Genomic DNA, 6,868 nt, shown 5'->3' on the forward strand with positions numbered 1-6,868 from the left:
GGTGACCAGGTCAGCAGGGGGAGGGGTGACCAGGGCAGCAGGGGGAGGTGTGACCAGGGCAGCATGGGGAGAGGGGGGCTGTTTTTCTGTGAGGGGGAGTAAAGCAGCCTGCATTTCCCTGCTCTGCATGGAGCAGGCACCAGAGTGAGGCTGGGGGGCGGAGCTGGCATGCCGGGCTGATTCTCTCAGTCTCCGGCTGAGAGCGGGGCTTGGGGAGGGCTGCTGCTGCTTCTTCCGTGGGGCTGATTCTTTCAGTCTCTGGCTGGGAGCGGGCTGCTGCTTCCGTGGGCCTGCCGATGCAGTAGGCTGGATTCTGCTGGGCTGCTTCATTGTGCTGGGGATCGGTGATCACGATTGGGAGCCACAGGGACCTGCAGGGTGAGAAGAAAACAGAATCAGTGATCAGTTCCTGCAAGCGCAAGGTTTAAATAGCCCGCCCCATTAGCCCCTCCCCTTGTTGATTCGCGCGCAAATCCACCAAACCTCGTGGTGGGGAGAAGGAAAGGAAGGCACGTTAAGTACCCCCTGGAGGCACGGATCCATTACGGACGCGACGGCCCCATTTTGGGACCTCTGCTTTTCTTTTCCTGCTCCTGTGTTATCTTGGATCTCCCTGGTTTTGACCCCTGCTTGTCTTGGACTACTCTGCTCTCTGGTATCCCTTTGAACACTGCTACGCCTTCTACTACGTTAACATCTGGACTCCTGAATTTGGCACACGGACACGACTATTCTCTCGGACATCCCCAAGTGTTGCAAGTATACGCTAACAACTCTTCCAACAGGCCCAGCAACGCTATACCACACTCCGGGCTCGCTCCCACTGCTGTGGGTGTGTGGTATCATACCGGTACCACCTCAGTACTGGGGTCTAGCCAGGTCTGCGGGCATACAGGCGTGACATTAGGCAGAGCCCAACAAACGCAGACCCCCCTGAGGTGGGTACAAGTATTACCATAGAGGCCTTACGCTTTGTTAGCGATCAGCTGTCCACTGTTTCCCAGCAATTGGCCACCTTTGCCCATCAGGAGGGTTCTACGGCCCCTGCGCCAACAATGGCCACTACCTACGCTAGCCCTGGCCCACGGATTCCTTCTCCGAATCGCTATGATGGGAACCCACTTAACTGCCGCGGTTTCCTAAACCAATGTGAGGTGCAGTTTGAAATGTCTCCCTCTCTGTTTCCTACTGGCCGTGCCAAAATTGCTTATATCTACGCCCTGCTCACCGGAGACGCTCTTTCCGGGCTTCTCCCCTTTGGGAGCGTAGATGCGAAATAACGCGAGTATACTTTATTCAGACATGAATTCCAACTTATGTTTGATACTCCCGCACGGCGCGAGACAGCCGAATTCTCCCTCTCTTATATTTCTCAGGGTCGTAATTCAGCTGCCAAATACGCCATCGGGTTCCGTACACTGGCCGCCGAAGTACAATGGAATGATGAAGCCCTCACCGCTGCGTACTGACACGGACTCTCCGATACACTTATAGATGATCTGGCTACTCACGTCTGATCTACGTCCCTGGAGGAACTCATTACGCTGAGCGTACGCATGGACCAGCGTACGCAGGAGCGACGACATGAGAAACATTGTTCCCGTTCTTCTCCCCCTGTTCTTTCTCACAGGTCAGCCGCTACTCCTCTCCTGGCCCTGGAGGCATCGGAACCTATTCAGGTTGCCAGCCAACAACTCCAGGCAATTGAGAGAACGCGCCGGCGCCAGAACAGGCAGTGTTTCTACTGTGCTTTCTCGGAACATCGTCTCCAGAATTGTCCCTTGAAGCCGGGAAACGGGCACATTCAGTAATGGTAGAGGGGCTTCTACTGGGTACTGTCTCTCCTAACCCCTCTCCTCCCAAAACTCTCGCTCAGAGGTTTGTACTACCAGCCACGCTGGAGGGTCCCAACCTTGTCGTAAAGGTCGAAGCGTTCATCGATTCCGGATCGGGCGGTAATTTCCTGGACCAGCAGTTCGCATTGGAGAATCAAATCCCCATGGTCAGAAGGAAGAGCCCAGTTGGCCTTGAAGCCATCGACAGATGACCACTCCAACCGGCTTTCATCATTTGGGAGTTGTAGACGGACATTCACAGAGGTACACACTTGCAGGCTTTTATAAGGTGAAATTATAATAAGGCTTTATTGTGCCTTTTCCTTTTCATCAGGAAATCATCCAAACACAGGGGGTGGGGGGAACAAAGCTTCTATTCACTTGGGAGTATTTCTAGTGAAATCCTATGCAATTAATTCACATCTCCCTTAGTCAAGCATGTCTCGCAGCCCCAAAACATATAGCATGAAATAAACAGATATAAGCAGTCTCTTAATAATGAAAGTCTTATCTGTTTCTTGCTGTAGAGTAAGCTTCTCTGCTCTCCTGGAACCGCACCCGTGCGTGCACAGAAAATATCAGCATCCAGGTTTAGAAGTCTTATTTGGTGTCTTGCAATCAGCTCTGCTGTTTCTTCTTGGCAGAGCTCAAGACAGGTGAGCTCCAGAGATGTGTGTTCTCTTGGTCAGTCTCCCCTGGGAGTCTCAAGAACACTCCTCTGTCTCTCCAAAGGTCAGCTCTCAGTCAGAGCTAAGGAGTCACTTCCTGTCTCAACAGACAGGCTTTTTTTAAGCAATCTAGATCAGGCAGGTGGTGTTTATTAATTGACTACCAGCAGTTAACCACCACACTGCTAGATTAAAGGCACATTACTTGAACAGGGATTACTCCCCTGTTACATACCTCCCCGGTTTGTGGGAAGCTCGGGCTTGCCACGGCCAAAGCCCATCCTTCCACTCTCATTCTAGATATCTCAGTGACTTGAATGAGAGTGTCTCCTCCTGAAGGTGTTTGAGATCAGCACCCCTCAGTCGCTCGAGGAGGACTGTCTCCAAGTATAGTCTTTTTTCTACGTGCGCGGTCATGAGATTTCCCTCGCGTCGGCTGCTCGTCTTATTGTAGGCAGACTGTATGGCAGTATTTGAAGAGCGTTTAAAAACAGCCCTTTGAGTTTTCCGCTCTTGAAGCTGTCTCTCTGCCCTTTTCCCACTCAATGGGGTTGCTAGTTCAGCCCCTTTTAGATTAAGTTGCAATTCCACAACCACTTCCAGAGAATGTCCCATCTTTTCAGCTTAATTAGCTCAGGATTCTTCTGGTTTTAATTCAGCACGTGTACCCTCTTTTGTTGCCTGCTGGGTGGCTGAAGGTTTTGCTAATGCTTGTTTAGGTGGTTCAAATTTTGCAACCTTGTCTTTCAGATGAGCGGTGTTCCCAGCTCTCACTGTACCCTTGTCTTCATGGGTTTTTGAGGCTGTGGGATACTGACGCTTAGTCAGGGTCAATACTTGTCCTTGTAGGACTGTAATCTCATCCGCGAGAGATCCCTGTTTTTTGAGTGCGTCTTGCAAGTCTCTTCTCAGGGAATTTATCTGCATGCTTTGCTTTCTCTGAGCTTGCCTCCACATTTTTATTGCATTGTGAAGCACTATGAACTTCTTTGCTTGGGCCACAGTTACTTGTTTCAGTTTCTGGACCTTCTTGTGCTCCCTTTTGTGCCGCGTCACCTGGGTTCTAAGTTTGGCTTTTAGCGTTGCTTTGGTGATGCTCAGGGTAGCCTTCAGTTTCTCATGCTGCTTTGCGGGGACATACTGAGTCATCAGACGTTCCTGCAGCACTTGAATTTCTTTAACAGCCTGTAGATTGTCATCCTGCAGAGTTCGCTGCTTCTCCTCTGCCTTCTTGAGGTGCGTACGCAGATCTTGCAGTTGGTTCTGCAGTTGGTGCTCTGCTTCAAACTTTTCCTTGACTTCTTCTGTCAACTGAACATTTTCTTCTTTCAGTTTTAAGTTTTCTCTTTTTAATCTTGAATTTTCTCCTTTTTCAGTCTCTGTATTCTTCAGGGCCTCTTTGCAGTCCTCCTTCCATTTACGCACATCTGCTTTGAGAATGACAATCTCCTGGCGTGAGACTTCCTTCTCTAGGTTGAGGGTCTGAAGCTCCTTCTGAGAGACTTTGAGATCTGTATCAAGATTACCAATAGTTGTTTAGCAATGTCCAGCTCCTCAGCGAGACTGTGTAGTTCCTTTCTGGAAACTTCCAGGTCTGTGCGGCAGCTGTTGGTCTCCTGATGTGAGGCATCCAGTGCTCTGCGGAGTGTCTGAACCTCTTTCTGAGATACGTCCACTTCTATCCGGACACTGTTGATCTCCTGTTGTGAGGCATTCAGCTCTATGCGAAGAGTGTGAACCTCTTGCTGGAAGACTGTCATCTGCTTCAGTGCCTTCTCATACTCCCGCTTTAGCGTAGCCACCATTTTATCAGATTGGCTCTGCTTTTCATCCATGGCAGAAATATTAGCCTTTGCAGTATCTAGCTCAGTCTTGAGATTGTCCAATTCTGTCCTGGCTAAAGAGTAAATTGTGAGCACATCTTTTTGTAGCCTCACGTTATTTTTCTGTAGCTCTGTGTTATCTGCTCTCTCAAGTTTCAATTCTTCTCGAAGTAGATCACAGTCACGCCTGGCAATTTTCAGGGCGTCTTCCGGTCTGGTCAAGGGATCGTCACTCACTGGTTCTGGCTCCGCTTCCCTGGGGTGACTGGTTGAGTGTTCCTCATTGTTGGCACCGGACAGACACTTCTTTGGGGTACACGACTTCTGCCATGGGCCCTCTGGATATTCGGTAACCCGCGGGACGAATTCTCCATTTTCTCTAGGCTGCAGGGCAACTCGGTCCCCCTTTTCCTACACAGGATCTGCGGACGTGTCTGTTCCTTCCACGGTAAGTGAAGAACTGCTTTTCTTTTTCCGCCTTTTTGTTTTGGATGACACCGTCCCTTCAGGGATATTGGGGTCTCCATCTTCATTTGAAATTTTAGCAGCTTCATTATATACGCAAGGCTTTTCTTGCAGTTGCTTTAGCTGACAGAAATATTGGGTGATCTGCTGCCCCCGCTCTGTCTCCTGCTGATCATATTCGTCATCAAAGGGAGCGGTCTTTTCTGTTCGTGCCGAGTTCAGGCACCCCCACCATTCTTGGGGTGTTTTGTGGGTGTGACTCGGTTCAGGTTCCCCATAAGAGATGTCTTCCTCTTTATTGGACTGGAAGGGCCACTCTTCCGTGGGGTAGGGTTCATTACAGGAATGCTGCATCTTGTCCTCCATTTTTAGGCTATCAGGTGTAATTTTCTTCCTGACCTCAGGAGGCGCTATTGCAACTGTTGCCACTGTATTTGCTAGAACCCCCAATTGTGTCAGTCCTACAGGTGGGCATATTTTGCTTGTAGAGGTCGTAGCCCTCACAGGCATCTCTGTAGAATTTTTCTTTCTTGGATAAGTTTTACAATATCAGCAGTACTGTGCATGCATTTTCTCTCATCAGGTATACAAGATGTGCAGTTGCTAGGTAAAAAAAAGTCTATTTGCTTTACACCATTTACTTGCTAGGTTTTAAACTCTCATTAGGTATGCTGAATGTTTAGTTGCTAAGAAAAAACTTCTGTTTGCTTTACACCATTTACTTGCTAGGTCCAATCTCCCCACTTCAGCAACAGAATTTGGTTTTCTGCCTGAGTTCAGTAATTTTCAGTCTCATCTTTGGGTATTATGGCATTCACACTTCACACTTTGGGTGTCTGTTTTTGCTCCCAAGATAGATATAGGCAGACTTTTTTACTTGCAGTCTCCCTTTCTCCCCTTCTCCTTCAGGTGTTCCAGCATTTGTTTTCTAAAAATTCCCCTGCTTCAGCATAGTCTTGTATCAATTTTCACACTTTTCTGCATATACTCCATTCACAGCTGGTAGCCCTATGCGTTGTGGCAACCTTTATTTGCAAAATCAGTACCACTCGTGGGTCACCATCTGTATTCACTGCTTCAGCAAAACTTTTGAAAACAACAAACACCTATCCCTTTTTAAGGGCTGACTCACTTCTTGAACCCTGACTATGGCTGAAAGGCAAAACCCCTATTTCAATGACCATATTACACTTTGTGATAGGCAAAATAAGGTTTAGCTACTTCAGCAGTCTCTTCTGGGTTTTTGTAAGTTTCAGTGCAGTGTAAGTTTCAGTGGTGTATATCCCTTTAACTCTGATCTCTGCTGCATGAGAGGTTTTTTTTTCTAAGTTTCTGAGACTGTTTGTATGCAAAAAGCATAAAAAAAAATTCACATAAAAATCTCCGGTCCTTTTTAACTACAAAGACACCTCTTGTCCCATCTCGGACACCATATGTAGATGGACGTTCACAGAGGTACACAATTGGAGGATTTTATAAGGTGAAATTATAATAAGGCTTTATTGTGCCTTTTCCTTTTCATCAGGAAATCATCCAAACACAGGGGGGGGGAACAAAGTTTCTATTCACTTGGGAGTATTTCTAGTGAAATCCTATGCAATTAATTCACATCTCCCTTAGTCAAGCATGTCTCACAGCCCCAAAACATATAGCATGAAATAAGCAGATATAAGCATTCTCTTAATAATGAAAGTCTTATCTGTTTCTTGCTGTAGAGTACGCTTCTCTGCTCTCCTGGAACCGCACCCGTGCGTGCACAGAAAATATCAGCATCCAGGTTTAGAAGTCTTATTTGGTGTCTTGCAATCAGCTCTGCTGTTGCGTCTTGGCAGAGCTCAAGACAGGTCAGCTCCAGAGATGTGTGTTCTCTTTGTCAGTCTCCCCTGGGAGTCTCAAGAACACTCCTCTGTCTCTCCAAAGGTCAGCTCTCAGTCAGAGCTAAGGAGTCACTTCCTGTCTCAACAGACAGGCTTTTGTACTCAATCTAGATCAGGCAGGTGGTGTTTATTAATTGACTACCAGCAGTTAACCACCACACTGCTAGATTAAAGGCACATTACTTGAACAGGGATTACTC

This window comes from Ascaphus truei, chromosome 1, assembly GCF_040206685.1.
Source record: "Ascaphus truei isolate aAscTru1 chromosome 1, aAscTru1.hap1, whole genome shotgun sequence".
Classification (NCBI taxonomy): Eukaryota; Metazoa; Chordata; class Amphibia; order Anura; family Ascaphidae; genus Ascaphus; species Ascaphus truei.